The 19160-nt window shown below is 35.1% G+C and overlaps 2 protein-coding genes across 10 annotated transcripts in view; both read right to left on the bottom strand.

Moving 5' to 3' along the window:
* tox (thymocyte selection-associated high mobility group box) overlaps positions 1–10814 on the bottom strand; it is a 222955-nt gene extending 212141 nt beyond the window's left edge. For all 6 annotated transcript variants that reach the window (XM_073920269.1, XM_073920264.1, XM_073920278.1 and 3 more), the window contains exon 1: positions 10765–10814. The gene's annotated coding sequence lies outside the window, so the exon portion shown is untranslated. The remainder of the gene's footprint in view (positions 1–10764) is intronic.
* Positions 10815–15276: 4462 nt separating this feature from the next.
* Positions 15277–19160, bottom strand: part of ca8 (carbonic anhydrase VIII) — a 30998-nt gene continuing 27114 nt past the window's right edge. For all 4 annotated transcript variants that reach the window (XM_073917086.1, XM_073917087.1, NM_001017571.2 and 1 more), the window contains one exon: positions 15277–16276. The gene's annotated coding sequence lies outside the window, so the exon portion shown is untranslated. The remainder of the gene's footprint in view (positions 16277–19160) is intronic.

The raw sequence follows: 19160 nt of genomic DNA, 5'->3' as shown, positions 1-19160 counted from the left end.
AGGCCATGTTCTTGTGCTCCCCAGTCCTGTGTTGTCAAGCACACTCAATTCCATTTGGCAGTGAGTGATCAATATCTCTCTCTCTCTTTCTCCCCATCCCCCTCTCTTCTTCCATACTGCACATTTATATCTCCCTCATTGGCATAAAGATATGGACGTTATAGCAACCCACAGCTCATTGGTTAGAAATGGTAGTTATTTTTAGAGCAGCTTAATGGAACAATAGTCATTCCTCTCTCTCTCTCTCCCTCTCTTTCTCTGCACACATTCTCTCTTTTGGGCACAAAGGTCATGGTGAAATGGATTAGATTTTGTTGTTTGATTTATATCTGTTGTTATTATGTCCCTTTCAGAATCCCATTCCAGTAAAATGCTGATCCGCAGCGCATATGAATTATTTTCTGCTATATACAGAATGATGTGTCCACAAATAGAGCGTACTATGATTGTGATTTCTCCGTGTAGTCCTCGTTCTCATTAGAATACCCTATCATTAAATTCTTTTTCTGTAATACTTCTCCATCTGAGTGTCTGTGAAGGTGTAGTAGCCCGGGGCATTGGGGACCCTTGGGATTTACTACTCCATCCGAGGAATTTCTCTCTCTCTCCATTTATTTTTTTTTTAACTATGGTCCTTCTCTATTCACATGTGAGAGGAAAAAAAGAAAGAAAGTAGTGATTTGATATCTGTGCTGAAGGAATGTAAAGGGACCCTCTGTCTCCATCGTGGCATACAGTATATTTTTGTTGCTAAAATGAGTAGTAATGCGGATGGGAATTGCACTCGGTTTACAAGGGCGTTGAGTTGTCCCTCGGCCCATGAAGCAACCATCTGTTTGGGCTTTAAGCTCTTTTGTATTAAAGCTGTAATAGCAAAAGGTCATTCCGGGAATGACATCAATAAACTTGTGAATTAATGCAAAACAAAAGGGGGAAGCGATACCTCTGTACTCGAGGGTACATCTGGGTGCACCTAATCTTCTGCTATGGAAACAAATCAATTAGAGCCACTGCAATTACGTCTGATGTGAACAATGCTGAGTTTTACAGAGAAATGTTTTAATGTTCCAGCACAATTAAAGGGATGCTTCATGCAAAAAGAGGAAAGAAAATTCAGTCATCATTAATGAGTCTCCACTTGTTCCAAACCTGTTTAAGCTTCTTCTGTTGAATGTACAAAAGAGAGATATTTTGAAGAATGTTGGAAAATAGTACTGTTTACTAATAGTACTTTGTTCACTACTGTAAATGTCGATGGCTGACAAAATAGTAACCAACATACCTACAGTTTCCAGCATTCTTCAAAGTGTATTTTGTGTGTGTTCAGCTTAGAAGCACCACTTCTGATGGTGAATAAATGGAAAGCATTTTGTTTTTGGGTGAACTATCCTTTAAACTGAAATAAATATGCATACAGCATGTTCCAAAGATCAAAGTGTACATTAAACTGTGAATCTACACAATTTGTCTCTATTATATTTTGTTTCAAAAGCTACTAAATAAATAAATCTTAATTAATCACATGTGAAATGCTAGCTCTATTGCTTTTGGCAGAAAACAACAACTAAACTATGCATGTGGATGTTGAGAGGAGACTAATAGAAATGTCAAATGGAATAATGCTTTGTCACTGATATTTCCCCCTTGACCGAGAAAGGTCATGGCAGATCACTCAATTAGATGGCCTGTGGCCTGAAACCTTTCGATCTAACGAGTGTACAGAAATAATCGCATACTTAGAGCTCCCCCTGCTGTTTCTATATTGCAGCTACAAGTGTGCCATCAGCCCCCTGGTGCCAAGATTCATGTCGGAATGAGCAGCAAAATAAATATGTATATTAGTTCTTCCTCAGGATGAAGCCTTTAAAACTGGGGTATTTGGAAATGTTTGGAGACAAAACAAAAATAACGGTTTGAAATAATGCAATAACTGTAACAGCTCCGAAATAATAAATGCAAATATTTATTAATAAATAATTAACAAATAAATTATAATAAAATTCAATTTAAATCTATGAATATAAAGTGATACTAAAATATACAATTAATTAAAAACCAAATACAAACTAGGTTAAACTTAATAATAGTAAAAACTTATAAAACAATGAGTTTTGTAATAGGCGTAACGGTGGTGCAGTGGGTAGCACGATCAGCAAAAAGGTCGCTGGTTCGAGCCCTGGCTGGCTCAGTTGACATTTCTGTGTGGAGTTTGCATGTTCTCCCCGTGTTCGCATTGGTTTTTTCCAGTTACTCCGTTTTCCCCCACAGTCTAAAGACATGTGATAGATAAATTGAATAAGCTAAATTGGCCCTAGTGTATGTGTGTTAATGCAAGTGTGTGGGTGCTTCCCAGTGTTGGGTTGCTGCTGGAAGGGCATCTGCTGATAAAACATATGCTGGATAAGTTGGCGGTCAATTCTGCTGTGGCAACCCCTAATTACTAAAGGGACTAAGCCAAAATAAATAAATGAACGAGTTTTGTATTTTATGATAGGACCCCTAATGTGATGATGATGATGATGATGATGATGATGTAATGATATTTGGGGGTCCATAGCACATTCAGTTTTGAAAACCCCTGAATTAAAGTGACCAGATTTCTGAAATGGTAACCAGGGACATTTTCTAGGTCAGTGGTCGAAAGAAGAACTGAAATGTCACTTGCTATTATCAACAAACAACACATTTTCATTTATTTATTGATTATTAAGTCCCTTTAATAATCTGGGGTTGCCACAGCGGAAGGAAAGATATCGAATTAGACATTTAGAATCTATCATTGATCAAATTTTTCCAGGTCAATTTTTTCAATTACTTTCGCTACTTCATGTGTAGACTTGTGACTCCGCTCCGCTAAGGCTGATTTATACTTTTGCGTCAAACGCACATGTAAGGTCATTCGCAGCCTGCGTGTGGTCGCATACACGTGCACCTTTCAAAAAAATATAACTACACGTCGCACATTTGCATTACATTGACGATGATTTGAAGCTGTGCCAGGTATGCCTTGTGATGGCATATTTTCTATTACGATAAAATTATTCACATTGAAAATTAAATTTTCTATTTTTGACAACATTGAAAATAATAAATTTTCTTTCCAAAAGGGAAATTATTTGTTTTTACTTTTTTACAAGAAACAGTGAGGAGACGTTCAATCAATAATCATAGAGAGCAGGTAGTAGATGTTTCCTTCAATTATTTTAAAATCAAGTAATGCACCTTCATTCAGAAATCTCTCAATTGTAATAAGAGAGCACATTTACAGTGCAAAACCTGTCAGTGAACTGTGAGGACAAAAAAAATAAACTGTGAGGACAAAAAATTAAAATAAATTTCATTAATCGTAATTAAGTTAAAATGTTCAATTATTCCAGATTTAGATTTTAGGCAGCTCTACTTGAAATTCAGTAGTCATCTTTTTATACAGCATACAAATATAGGTGCATTACTTCAAGATATTAATATTCTTCACTAATGAGGACAAAGCTATATTATTAAGATAAATCTGAGAAATCAGAGTAATTGATTTTGGTGACCTTGATGTACTGAAACAGTGTTTGGGCCAACTAACATTTAAAAAATCCAGTTAATTCATATTAATAATCATATAATTTATGAGTAATTAGTCATTTCTTGTTTACACAATTCTACCTTGGAGTAATCACTTTTCTTTGTAATCTGATTTAGTTAAGATTGTTGTCATTGTTTTTGGATTAAATTCTGTTAGATGCCAGATATCATGCATTCATAAAGCAAATGTCTAATTACATTTGTGCAGTAAACTAGTCAACCATTCTAGTGTTAACAATGTAAGCTATTTAATCTTTTACACAAAACATTATTCAGCTAATTAGTAAAGCACAGCCTTTAGCCAAACTTTAATGAAGATAGACATATCAACAGAGTGACCTAATGACATTATGTGTAGATTTCCAATGTATTGTTTGAATACATTTCACCGTTTCTGACTGGAATTTAAAGTGTTGCAAAAGCATGTGAAAATAAAAAACAATCCCTAGTGGTCTAAAAAGGAGGAGGAGGGGGTCTTACCTTTTTATTTTTTACTGCAATTTTTAAATCTACATGTTCATACCCACAGTGGTGCCATTTTTTGTTAACTCAAACATAAGCAGCAGGATATTATGTCTCCACCAAGAAAATGTTTTAAAAATGTCTAGTTGTGGGAAGGACCAATGAACATAAAGAGTCTATAGACTGACATCCAAGCCACTGAGGACTTATGGCCTGTTTCCATTAAATGGTACGGTACAGTTCAGTATGCTGTTATGCCCGTTTCCACTGTCAAAAGGTACCGAAAAGCAAACTGTACCATACCACTTTTTGGGTACCCTTTCCAAAGGTTACCTAGCACAACAAAAACATACCAAAAGGCAGAGCGAGACACGCAGCTGAACGTATTTGGTTAGAAACGTCACTAGCACGTGCACAAGCAGGAGAATGAAATCAAAGAAAGTGCCATTTTTAAATACACAGCCGAGACATTACACTGTAATAATATATACATATGATATTGACCCATGGTCGACCCAAGCTCAAACAAACCTTGTCGTCTTGATGAACAGCCACAAAGCCAAGAAAAACTAAATCTGATGCATCCTGTTGTTGTCTACAAAGCCGTCTAATCGCAAGCGGTTTTACTTTCTACATAGAGCTTGTGTGCACTCACTGTGCGTCTATATTTCAAATAACAAACTTGAGCTTAGAATAATATTGTGTGCATGACCATTGAAGTGCTTCTGACATCCTTTCAGAAATGGACAAACACGAGAGGGAAGCATGAAAAAAGAAAAGGAAAGCCGGAAAAACCAAGAAGCAAAATGATTCTTAACCAACCTAAACCATAAACAAACCATGTTTAACTATTATCATCACCTTTTGGACTATCATGAACCCTGAATGACGGAATGACTTCTAACAAGAGGTTCCATGTGCTGCTGAAGATTAAAGATGCAGATGAGAAGTTTGCACTGACTCGGCTATATGTTGCGTATTGTTTTGAACTTAAATAAGGCCTAAATGTATGCTGTGTGCAGTTGTTTCTGTAATTAGTAACATATTGGAGGCCGTAAGGGTCTGTATGTGTTCATAGATGTTGATTTTATTTATTTATTTTATTTATTCGCAGACGTTACAGTAGGCTATTTTGCATCATTGATCTGCAGTTATAATCAAATTGTGTTCTTAGAAAATTAACATTTATACACAAGTTTGTATGTGTATAAAGCATCTGTTTTTTGAAAGGTTTTTCTCATATGATATGTGAACGACCTATACATCCGAACGAGAATGGCGTCGGTTGCAACTTGGTTAAACACCACGCCCACCAAAAGGATACAATTGGTGATGGAGACACAAGCCTGATAAAGGTGACCCATACCAAGCCATACCATAACACTCAGGGACAATAATAGTTAAACAAACAAGGATCAGTTGAGTTCGGTGTTGAGTTTTGTCTGTTTGGGTTTTTATTTATTTTGTTTTGTTTCCTTGAATGTCAGAGCGCCGCCCTTACTCTAGCTCATTTGCATTTAAAGAGATGCTGCAAAAAACAGCACAAATTTGCTGACACACAGGCCCCTGTCCACACGGCAATATTTTAGGTCAACGTTTCAGCCTTTCGTCCACATAACGCACAGCGGTGTCCTCAAACTACAAGTTTGTTCATTAATTTTCCTTAGGCTTAGTCTCCATTTCAGAGGTTGACACAGCTGAATGAACTGCCAATTATTCCGGCATTTGTTTTATGTAGTGGGTGTCCTTCCAGTTACAACCCAGTATTGGGAAAAAACTAGTTACAGAGTGGACATTTTTTAAAATGCTGCTGCACATATCACTGAACAAAAATTATTCATTCGCTCAGTTTTTTAAAGGAAACTGATTGCAAACCATTTTTATGGGCCAAATTTAAACTAATTCAATTTAGTAATGTTCATTTTAATTTGTTTGTTTAAATTTAGCGCATATAAATTGTTTGCAACCACTTACCTTAAAAAAATTTTAAAAATCCAACCAATTACTTTTTTAGTCCAGCCATGTAGATAGGCGAATTGCCACCGCCATCACAGTACCATGTGACTAGAAGAATTCGAATCCTATCCCACATGTAACAACAACAATGGTAGATTACAGATCTATGTATGTCCTGCAGGTGCTGCTGAGTGTATTAGCATTACTACAACAAAACCTGGTAGCCTAATGCTAACCTGACGAACCTGACAGTTACCCCATTTCCATCTAGTCGCAGCAATTGTATGGATGAGAAACATTTATAATCTAACAAAGAAAAAAATTGAGCTGAAGCTTTACAGAGATTTATTGTACATCTTATAAAAAGGGACATCATAAATCCTTTTTAACATTTAGTAACATTTAACACATAGTAACATTTAACACATAGTTGGTGACTACCTTAAAAAGTAATGGTGTCTCTCTTAAGGCTGTTGTCCAGGTTTAGCTCCTCATGGGTAAAATGGCATTACGGTGTCACTAGCTCACAGCGCCCTCTATTAGTGAAAATATTCACTACACAACTGCTCTGCCAACCAGCAGGAATGTGTTTGCTGTGCATTTTGCAGTGTATTTTCTGGCTGTTTTAAACATGTCGTAAAACTGGAACATTTTGCTGGAGGCACACGAACAAATGCTAGGTCTGTGTCCAGAAAACAGGCACAGTTGAAGGTTTTGATGCACAATTTAAGGAGAACACATAATAGAGCGAGCAATGTCAAGCATCATTTGAGCTCTAGTTTATATCCAAGTATTTGCTGATAAAAACTAAACAGTTATTTGTTTTCCTGCATGGAAGCACAATGTTTGATTAAAACAGGTTTGGGCAGATTTGGACAGTGACATTCACGGTGAAAGGCAGTGTGTGTGTGATCTCTCCGCATCCCCCTCTCTGTTCACAATCACTTTGTTTACTTACAGGTATATGCTGCACAAAAGAGCCCATCGACTATTCATACAAAGGGCAACTGTACAGAAGTGTATTGACAATCTATGTTTATTTAAAGCACGTCTTTGTGAAGCCACTGCAGTGAGTCAAGATTGTGTAGGATTGGTCAGACAGAGAAGTCTGTGTAAATATGTGTGTGTTGTCTAGGGATGAACTAACTGGTACTTACTTGTACTTAGGGGGTAACTACTGGTAGCATTATGTTGTGTCTGATGTGAGATTTTATTGCTATAGTATGAGGTTGAATAATTTATTGTACATGCTCATTTACATTGTTTTTTCATTTGTATTATCATTGCCCTGCTGAAAAATCCAGCTTAAACCAGCCTAGGCTGGTTGGCTGGTTTTAGCTGGTCAATCAGGCTGGTTTTAGAGGGGTTTTGGCCACTTCCAGGCTGGTTTCCAGCCATTTCCAGCCTGGTCTTAGCTGGTTAGGCTTGAAGATGACCAGCTAAAACCAGCTTGACCAGCTTAAACCAGGCTGGTCAAGCTGGTTTTAGCTGGATTTAGCTGGTCATTTTCCAGCCTGACCAGCTAAGACCAGGCTGGAAATGGCTGGAAACCAGCCTGGAAGTGGCCAAAACCCCTCTAAAACCAGCCTGGTCGACCAGCTAAAACCAGCCAACCAGCCTAGGCTGGTTTAAGCTGGATTTTTTAGCAGGGTGCTGTCTTATTTAAAATGTAATCTTTATAACTGTGAATAATTTAACTGTTAAATGTGTGCAAGCACATTCGATGAACATGAATTCCACACATTATGAATTACTGGCTGATTCGTTTTATTTTAACATTTGGATTATTCAGTTCTTTCATATAAACTTATTTATTAAAGCATTAATGCAGTAAGGGTTCATTTTTAACAGCATTTATTACTTAAATTCATTTCCAAATTGTACCTTTTCTTGTATTTCATTTCATGTTTTGTCTGGTTAACTTAATTTCATTTGTAAATATACAGTTTAAGTCAGAATTTTTAGCCCCTCTTTGATTTTTTTTTTCTTTTTTAAATATTTCCTAAATGGTGTTTAACAGAGCAAGGAAATTTTCACAGTATGTCAGATAATATTTTTTTCTTCTAGAGAAAGTCCTATTTGTTTTATTTCGGCTGGAATAAAAGCATTTTTTATTTTTTCATGAACTATTTTAAGGTAAAATTATTATCCCCTTTAAGCTATTTTTTTTCAACTGTCTACAGAACAAACCATCGTTATACAATAACTTGCCTTATTACCCTAACCTGCCTAGTTAATCTAATTAAACCTAGTTAAGCCTTTAAATGTCACTTTAAGCTGTATAAAAGTGTCTTGACAAATATCTAGTAAAATACATGTTAGTGTCATCATGGTGATAAAATAAATCAGTTATTAGAGATGAGTTATTAATACTATTATGATTAAAAATGTGTTAAAAAAATCTTCTCTATATTAAACAGAAATTGGGGAAAAAATAAACAGGGGGGTATTAATTCTGACTTCAACTGTGTATCCTTTCCTTTCATTCAGACCTGCAACACATTTCAAAAGAAGTTTTACTAGTAATCAGGGCTAGTAATCAGGTCAATTGCAGGCATGCGATCAGCCAAGGACAAAAAAGATGGAAGACGAGACCCACCCCCTTAAAAAAAAGACTATAGATGCTTAAAGGAACTATAATCTGAATACAACTATCTGGCAAAACACCTAGTAAAATATTATGCACTAACTGGGAAAGATAAAGTAGTTATTAGAGTTTAGTTAAACTACTACATTTAAAAACATGTATGAAATTATGTGTTTGAAGCCTCGTGCCTTGTCACTACTGAAATCAAAAAAGAATGAAGGCAAAACTAAACGAGTTGAATATTACTTTTACATGACCGTGACTGAAAATGACATTTGATCAATGTGTTATATCTGTTCTGTACTTGCTGACTGCAAGTTCAAGACTGCATTTTCTAACTTAAACTATGTGCACTCAACTTAATAATTGCCTAGCTGAGAACTTTCTATATTAAAAGTTTTAAAATCGCTATTAAAAAGTAAAGTCTAATAAAATCAACAGTGTACATTTTGATAGTGTTTCACAACACGAACATGACTGAAGTTGAATCTATTACCTGTGTCAATTTGGGGGTTAACTTTTGACGAATGTGGGAAACTGATGCACACAGCACCGTCACTCACAGAGAGAGCGAGTGCGCACAACACTGAGAGCGCGTGAGAGAGGCCTCAGTCATATCTCCGCAGTCTGCCACTGATGGTTGATCTCGCTTCTCTGTGGCATTTTCACACAAAATTATAAGTTCAAATTTAGATGGGACAAATGGAGCAGTGCAAGCTTGTTGACACGGGAGCACTGTAGAAGTGTGAATATAGACGTGCAGGCATTTAAAACAATTTCATGATCAGCGGCTTCCTCATGCGTGCACATTAAAGGACTACGAAATATCAATTTACACAACAGCCTAGGTAGGTCTACAATTGCATCCTTGAATGACGTCCAGAATAAAGCAGTTATTGCTCCTTTTTGTGCACAATGACCACTAAAGGGGCAAACCATCAGGTCATCTGTTTTGATGACAATGAACCACACAATGACCCCCGCTCAAAAAAAAAAAAAAAAAACTTCAGATTTGCGCAAATCACAGGGCTCACCCCATTGAGCTCGGAAAATACAGAAATACATATTTATAAAGAAGAATCACATCCCTGCAATTAGTAAAATGATGTGATTTAAATTAGGTGATGTAAACAGGTGATTGTAATTATGATTTGGTTTAAAAGCAGCATCCAAGAAAGGTCTAGTGCTTTAGAAGCAACAATAAACATCAACAAATGCCAGCGAAAACTGTACTGAGCAAAAAGGAAGCCCTATGTTGACAGTGTCCAGAAGAGCTATCGACTCCTCTAGGCTCAAAGGCATCTGGGATGGATCATCACACAGTGAAAAAATTTACTGTGGTCAGATAAATTAGTATTTCAGGATTTTTGAGGGGAGAAATAGACGTTGTGTGCTTCAGACCAAAGAGGAAAAGGATCATCCAGACTGTTATAAGTCAAAAAGTCAAGGTCTGCAATGGTATGGGGTTGTTTCAGTGCCCTCTCTTTAAATAACAATTTATTCAAATAAAAAAAATACATGTTAACATTAATATTAATAGTTTTGATCATAATTTATTAATTTAATGAATAAATAAACCTGTCTTCAAGCAAAATAGCTTTAGCAGGGACACAAAATAATTAGCTCAATATAAAAACAATAACAAGTCGTGATATCAGGGCAGAAAAAACAAATGTGTCTGACGGTGTGTGCATGAATGCATGCTGTTGCTCATGTTTGTTGTTCCATTTGAGATTGATAGGATTTGTGAATGATTGCTATAATCTGCCTGTTTCAGGCCCGAGGGAGAGCTATTAACATATTAACATCTGTATCTTGTTTATTTGTCATGCTATAATTTCCCTCTAATCAACTCTTAATAAGGACAAGAGGATTGAGGAATTAGCTGTCTGATGGGCATTGTGCGAATCTTCTTGCTGATTACCGGAGCGAAACACTTCATTTAGCGTGGCACACTAGGTTGACTAGCTCAATTAACCATTCAGCGTGATGTCAGAGCTTGAAGGTTTGCTCGTGAGTGTGTTTGAAGATGAAGGCCCCTCTTGTGCACTTTAAATGAGGGGCCCTGATAAATATGCTCATCCTGACAATACACATTGATGATCCTCCTCTCTTATGTCACACTACTATCTCTATCTCATCTATGATATAGTAATTTTATTATATAAATGACATTTTCTACTGACCTCGCTGGTGTGTTGGTGTCGCGAACTTCGTGACGCGTTTTAATCGCGCTCATTTGTGTGATGATGATGCATCTAAATTAGAAAATGGGTGTCTGCCGTCTTCTCTTTCACAGACAGCAGAGGGCGCTACAGCGTCTTTTTCTTTCGATACAAACTCCTTTATAGATGTGTTTTGATAAGAGCCATCTAAAAGTCATAAAGTGATTTGATAACTGCATGTCTTTATACAGCCGTTACTATTGACAAAATCCAGCAAATGTGGTTCAAAGTCCAACCTTTCTTATGAGGTAAAACACAACCTGCAGAACAGACATAAACTCACTCACTCTAAAATATATGCCCCTATATATAGAGAAACCAAACAGTTGGGTTTACATTTCTATTAAAAACTGAACCAACTGTCAAGTTTGTTTATATTTTAACCATATTTGTGTTAAAACAAACAAGTAGTTTTTAAATGACCATTTGTAGTAACATTACATTTACTGTTAGCAAATAATGGTAAAATATCTGTTTTGGTGACATATTCACAAAATAAGGCTAGGAGTAGTTTGTCGATTTAGGAGAAAATCTTAAAAACTACAGGTGTGTCGGTGTTAAATTTAGGACTCATACATTTCTGCTCTAAGAGAATGTTTTAGCACTTAAAGCTAAATCAGTAAAACATTAGTGAAGAGGACTCTTAAGTCACTAAAATCAAACCCCAAACTGTCCTAAAATGGCTGTTGCCATAAACATTTGACTCCATTAAGTGTAAAAATTGGCCCAATTGCCGGGTATAGCCATATGGTTAAAATGTGATTTAATCTTAAATGTACATCAACAGACACAAAAAAATGCCAAAAATATACGTGTGCAGAAAATATCAGTTTTTGAGCTTTATGTGCCTTTTTTTATAGTCCTATTTGTTAATGGTTGTGTTTTGTTTAGTTTTTTTCTTAAGTTGTTTCTTACATTTTTAATTTCAATTTCTGTTTTATTTTGAGACCATAAATGACCATAACTGGCTAATTCTGTTGTTTATTTTCAATAACTGACAGTTTATTAATAAGCATTGTTCCATAAAATAAATAAATCATAGGGATATCAACTGAAGATTTTTTTATCTTAATAATTACACAATGTTGCAATGAATTAATTGCTAAATAATTTAATATTAAATTTAACTTGTAAATTACACTTCAAATGTTTTTTTTTATTAAATCCAAAAGTAGATAATTACTAAAAGCTTAAGATATTAATATTTTGATTCTGCATAAAATTTCTTACACCTAAATTTCAACAAGACAACGCAAAACCACATTCTGCACACATTACTAAGTCCTGTTCCGGAGAAAAAGGATACAGATACTTGACTGGACTGTCTGCAGTCCCGACCTGTCTTGCCTATAATAGCAATGCTTTGTTTTTTTTTTTTGTTTTTTTTTTTCCAAATATTTAATTTTAATAAATGATTATATTAATATATTTAGATTTATTAAAATTCCAAGACAGTTTGCAAAGTAAAGAAATTCATACTGGTTTGAAATGACAAACAGGTGAGCATAGTACAATCACTTTATTTTAATATCAATTTTATTACATACGCAGTTTTGTGTATGACAAAACGATTATGTCAGTAATAAATAAAGAAAGATCCCATTTTGAACTTCTATTGGTCATACAAACAATGTATGGGGCAAAAAATGTAGTGACAACGGCATAAGGAAACACTGAGAACACAAGTGAGACACCTGAACTAAATGTTCATAGTAAACACTGAGGGAAAACATATATACAACAACAACAACACAAGCAACACACAGGGTGACACAGAGATCCATGGGCGCTTGGGTGATGCATGTAGCACTTGGAGCCAGACTGGGAGAAAAAAATGTTGACAGCATAAACTATAGTTGTCTTTATACATAAAATGTATCATATAGGTTTGACGTGAAAATATTTAAACTTATAGTAAATTCATTTATAAAACTTATAATAGAAGTTTGATATTAACAAAACATTTTAAGAAAACAACAATAAAAAGATGCTAAGTAAATTACTCAAAATAATAGCAAACAAGTTTTCATTCAGCATAATATATATTAAGCTGTAAATTTTAACATAGCAGACAAATGTATTTGCTCTGAAGCTATAATTACAGATAATTGCAAGCAAATATTGCCTTTAGGTACACCCAAAAGAAATAACACAGTAGACCAATATACAATGTACTAACTGTATAAATAAAATTCATATTTGCAATATAAACAATTAGAATCTCACTTTTAAAAAGACGTTCTCTGCTTGGCACAGATAGGGTCAGGGATGGGCAGTATTTATGATGCAAGTATTTTAAATACACATTTTAAATACAAAATAGTATTTTGTAATTTGTATTTGATAGAGTTTTTAAAAATGGGTTAATATTTTGTATAAAAATACTTTAAGGTCTTGTATTTTTGTATTTTTAAAATACTGTAAAATACATTGTAAGAAGTATATGACATCTTTCAAATGCAGCCTCAGATAGATGCTTTCTGTTATTTGCCTTAGCTTGAGGTCAGAACAGAAAATTGATTATGAAGATGGTAAACGCTTGTAGAATGGATGGAAGTTATGCATCTTCGCTTAAGAAATGAGGTGGAATAAAACAGCAGTCCTTAAGAACAGGATGTGGAGCCTTCAGCACATAATAATTCTCAGTCTCAGTGCTGCAGATGCAAATTCAGACGAACTTTAGAATAATAAAACACCTAAAGGTGGTGTACTGGTGCTCACTAACTGAAAAAATCTTGGGACAATGCGTAAACTGTTTTGGATAATTTGTTCCAAATTAAAAAAAGCAAGATGGTCGCTGGTTCGAGCCTCGGCTAGGTCAATTGGCGTTTCTGTGTGGAGTTTGCATGTTCTCCCTGCGTTCGCGTGAGTTTCCTCCGGGTGCTCCAGTTTCCCCCACAGTCCAAAGACATGCGGTACATGTGAATTGGGTAGGCTAAATTGTCCAAAGTGTATGAGTGTGAATGAGTGTGTATAGATGTTTCCCAGAGATGGGTTGCAGTTGGAAGGGCATCCACTGCGTTAAACGTGCTGGATAAATTGGCGGTTCATCCCGCTGTGGCGACCCCGGATTAATAAAGTGACTAAGCCAAAAAATGAATGAATGAATGTTTTTTTTCTTTACAGAGTCAGTTTAATGGTGAAGGAATTAATCGAATATGCCTAGGTTTTGCGAAGAAATGTCATGCTCGCTCGTAAATGTATTTTGTAGTATTTTCAAAACAAAATAAAGTATTTTATTTTGATACATATAAAATTGAGGTAATTGGTTTTTCATTTTAAAATACATTTTAGTGTATTTTTGCCCATTCCTGGATAGGGTGATACACATGAGTTAAGATGCTGAAACAGTGCTGACAGTAGACTATCCAACACAATCTCACGGCAATTCGTAACTTTTTGATTTAGTGGTTAATTTGTATGAATTCGTACAATCTAATTCATACAACTTAGTACAATTTGCTCATCCCCCAATGACGGTTGGGTTTAGGGGTGGGGTTATGTGCTACGCCTCCTTTTTAAAATTGTACATTTTCGTACGACTGAACTCGTACGAATTTGCCACTAAACTGGCAAAACGTAAAATACTTACGTTTTCTCGTGAGATCAGGCTATAAGCCAATCACATTTGAAAACAAAACAAAAAACAGTTGTATATACATTGTTTGATACACTTATGCACTTATACACTCAATCTACACTGTCTTAAGTGGAATGCTAACACTTGTTAACCAACTGGAATCAAAAATTTTATACACAAAGATTTATTCACATTATTATGAAGATGAAAAACTGCGATGGTCAACAGGGCCGCCACAACAAAGAAAATCCCAAAGGATTTTCTTTGAGAATGACTTCATTTCATTCTCTCATATCAACTAATGGTGGTTAAGGTTATTGATATAGGCCAGTTACAGAACAGTTACAGTATATGAAAGCCCTAGGTTGATGTCAACAGAAGCACCGCCACTCAAAATACAGAAACAAATGGTCAGACTTTGATTGAAGATTACCAAAATAAACGTTCATTTTTCAGTAGATTAACTTGCATGGATGAATTATGCACTTTAAGAATAATAATAATGTGGATTACACTCTTTACAGAATAGCAGCAAATATTGCATAGTCACAGTATGCAATTCAGGATGCACTTACAGTATAAGCAACATACGTAAATGTCTAGTAAATATTTGAGTATCATTAAGCTAACTTTACCAAGCTGGATTTTTGAAGTAAAATGTCATCGATGTCATCATTAGATAAAACCTTATGTATTTGTACTTTAACAAAGAGCCATAAAAATGACAAAACATGTAGCCTATGTGTAGATGAATTTAGGCATTGTAATATGTTTATTTATTTATTTTTATTATTGCCAGTTGCATAGAGTCATTTTTAATAGTCAAAAACACAAGTGTTTAATCCATTGACAGCCCTAATTAAATATGAATGACACATAGCCTTAACAACATATAACATAAAATGCCTTAAAATCTTTAACTTTATTTAAAACACAAGCCTAAGCACATGACAACGTAAGTACTGCTGCACAAAATGTACAGTGGAAATCCCAGTGAGCAATGACGCTGTGATTTCTGTTATAAATGCCAGGCTGCAGATCCTTGCTCTTAGATGTCAATCATTATCATGCAAAGGGGATTTCAAGGTACGCAACAGCAGTTCTTTTTATCTGAACGTGGTTTCCCATGAGAACTGCACAATCTGTGGCTCGTCATGTTTTTTAAAAAATGACATACAGACACACATATCTCTCAGTGAATCATGTTTCCTTTTTGCAGCTCTACAAATGGGTAACCTTGCTAAAAAGTTGCGTAAAGCAAGATAATGACAGAGCAAAAGACCAGTTGAAATGCTGTATGCCACCTTCTTAAATATGCAGATGTGAGCATAATAACAAGTACAGACCATCAACACAGATCTAAAGCTAACACTAACAGAGTCTACTACATACATGGTCCTTCATACTCTGTTCATCATAGCACAGGTAAAGAAAAGAAACTCATCAAAACAATGTTTGGAGCTTTAGTCAATCAGTAAATTAAACAACAATAATTAATTTCAATTATAACATTTGAACGCAATCAATGCACAGACATGAAAACATCAATAAATGGTATCTGCTCATGTAATATTAAGTTTGTCAGTAATGTCTACATCACACATCAGTTATGAATATTGTATGAGATTCCTATAAAGCAGCATTTATAGGATTACACACGTGCTACATATTGTTAAAATTCATAACTGCTGAATATTCTTCAAGCGTTAGTCCTTCTTCATACAAACGTATTACAGAGTGTTTCTTCATGCTCACTGTAGCTTCTGCACACATCGGGCCGCACTCAGGACACTGAAATAGAAAAGGATGCCCAGCTCTACAGGAAGTGATGAACTTTCACATAGCCAGGATGTTGTTCAGCCTTTATCTTGATTTCTTTGTCATGTCTAATAGCTGAAAGGTAAAAAAAAAAAAAAAAGTGTTTAGATCAGACTGCATGCATGTTTATTGTAGCTGTCTGATAAAAATAAAGAGGACAATATAGGCTGGCTATATATGACATATAGTATATGTAAAGAATAATTAGCAATTGTGGCTAAAATTAAACATTAAGAATGAAACATTAAGATTGTCAACGTATAGGCCTAAATATTGCAACATAGGCTCATTCTGAAAACATAGTTCTATATACATTCCTGGAGATCACAAATTATGAAGCTAGAAGTACATATGGCTGCACTTCGTCTTTAAAACGAATGCTTCAGGGTGGTATGGCACAATTCCTTTTCATGCTTACTGGCTTTCCCGCTTTTACCAGTTTGTCCAGTAGCTTGCCATGTTTGAGTCTGGTGAAAAATGATTCTAGAAAGCAGGTAAGATAGAAATAAAACCACCAATCAGCTGGTGTGTGGTGTGCGGTCTAGTGCAAAATGGCTGCCGTCACGTCATCCAGGTGGATGCTGCACACTGGTGGTGGATGAGGAGATCCCTCCTTTTTAAAATTGTCAGTTAAGTTTAAGGAAGTGGGTGGTGGGTCAATAGGGGCTTTTGAAAACACGATTGGTTTGGTTTAGGGAAGGGGTGGGCTCTGGTCAATCGGGGCTTTTGAAAACACTATTGGTTGGGTTTAGGGAAGGGGTGGGCTCTGGTCAATTAGGGCTTTTGAAAACACTATTGGTTGGTTTTAGGGAAGATGGAGGGTGGGTCAGTTGATCGGTCAGTCATTCAGTCAGTCGACAATGGTCTCTGGTGGATTTTTGAGAGATCAGCAGGCAAATGGCACTCGCGAGATAATTTTGAGATCTAAAAATGCATACACAGCAGCCTCTGGTGGATTTGCAAGAACAAAAACTGCAAAAATGTAGCTCCTTTAACATATTTGCTGCTCTCCAGAATAGTATATAGCAGTACATTTTTAGAATGAGCCTGGGAAAAATTGGCCAATAATGGCACACTTTAAAATAATAAAAACTCTTTGATAAGTGTTTCATTAACTTACTTTAAAATTCTGTGTAATCTATTATTAGTGGATGAGCGTGAATGCAAATGTGGTATTGATTTTGTTGATTAGTTCAACAACTAACAAGATAATTGTTATGTTTTTGTTGGTAATTAATGAAATGGCGGTCCAAATGCAGTCCAGAGGGTTTACTGTGAAGTGCAGAAAATCAAGAATGAGTATGTTATCATGGATTCGAATAATCTGATTTTATTATGATTAAGATAATACTCTGATTAAGACTCCAAGTAAACAGTAAGTTTTGATTAATTTAATCAGATTATAACGAAACTAAACAGAAATCAGATTAAGATGTGGAGTATGCTGATTTTAATTGCATTATTAAGTGCAGTACAGACAAGTAAACACTGCAATCAAACTATTACCGTCATGTAGAATTTTTAGATTTTGCGACAAGAAGTACTACAGACACCTGCATTGTGAAATGCGGAGGTATTTTTCCCATACGGTGTGCGGTATCAAATTCCATTAAAACTACACTCTACGAGCAGTTCATACTAGCATCCAATATCTTGAAACACACAAAACTACATGAAACTCCAGAGTAAATGTGGATAGCAAGGTGATGCAATGACATCAGTCCAATTATGTGCTATAACATGTAAAATGAGATCATGAAAGGAACATTCAAAAAGCAAAAACTCATGTAAACACCTTAATCATATTATTGTCTTATTCAGAATAAGGCAAATAATTTGATTGCTGATGTCCATGTGAACGTAGTCAGTAATGGAAAAAAAACATAACAAACAAATACAAGCTAAAGGACAACAAAGCCAAACTGGGACACACACACACACACACATCACAGGGGTTACTAAGAAAACTACTGATTATAAAGGGCTGACAGAACCGGGAATAAACACCCAAAGAAACAATTAACTAAACGAGCTGATGACTGGGTGAAGGCGATTAATATACAGGACACTAATAAAGAACACATGGAGAACTAACAGGGGTGTGACATGAATTAACCAAAATAACGCAAAAAAACAGACAGGGTTACAATAATGTTGAGTAAGTTACAATCTAAAACACAATTTTGTTGTTTATATCCAAAAATAATTTAAACAACGCATTTGTAGTTTATTGGAGTAGTTAAGGTTGAGTTATTGGTGATGTGCCCCTCCAAGTAAAGTCATGATATAATTATACATTAACAGCTTAGTTTGTACAGTAATATTTTCTGTAGTAATAGTACAGTAGATGTATTATATGAGAGACTTGCTTTGTTTACCAAATAAAGTGAATCTAATTGGATTTGCATTGTAAACAGTAAATAAAAGTTAAAAAGATAATATTTTTATTTTACATTTTAAAGTATTAGTTATAATACTCCAAAATTAATTCAGCAGAAATCCGCATATTTTTGCGAAAACTCTGCAGAAATAGCAAAAAACGTACCCAGATTCCGTCTGGCCCTACTCATGAATAACATTTAGCTTAAACCTGAATGTTAATTAATACAATAATTAACAACATGTACTAACAAGTATATGTGGAAGCCGTTATTTACACATCAACTCCTGTGACTCGTGTTGTAATTAAAGTTAGTTTATAATTAGCTCATCAATAATTCACAATAAAGTAATTTTTTGTATACATATTAACACAATTACTCATGTACTGTTATTGTAAAGTGTTACCACATTTTGTCAGTGTCTGACCAAATTTCCACATTTTATCAAGTTTATAAATCATTAAAATGCAATAATGTAGATATATAATAATTTAATTATATTTAAAAACTTTGAAAGCTTAAACCTTATTTTGTGGTGTCCTTGTATCTGTGTTATTACTGTATGTACTTAAGTACCG

The sequence above is a fragment of the Danio rerio genome, chromosome 2, assembly GCF_049306965.1.
Source record: "Danio rerio strain Tuebingen ecotype United States chromosome 2, GRCz12tu, whole genome shotgun sequence".
Classification (NCBI taxonomy): Eukaryota; Metazoa; Chordata; class Actinopteri; order Cypriniformes; family Danionidae; genus Danio; species Danio rerio.
The sequence above is the reverse complement of the archived record's forward strand: the minus strand, read 5'-3'. Positions and strand labels throughout refer to the sequence as shown.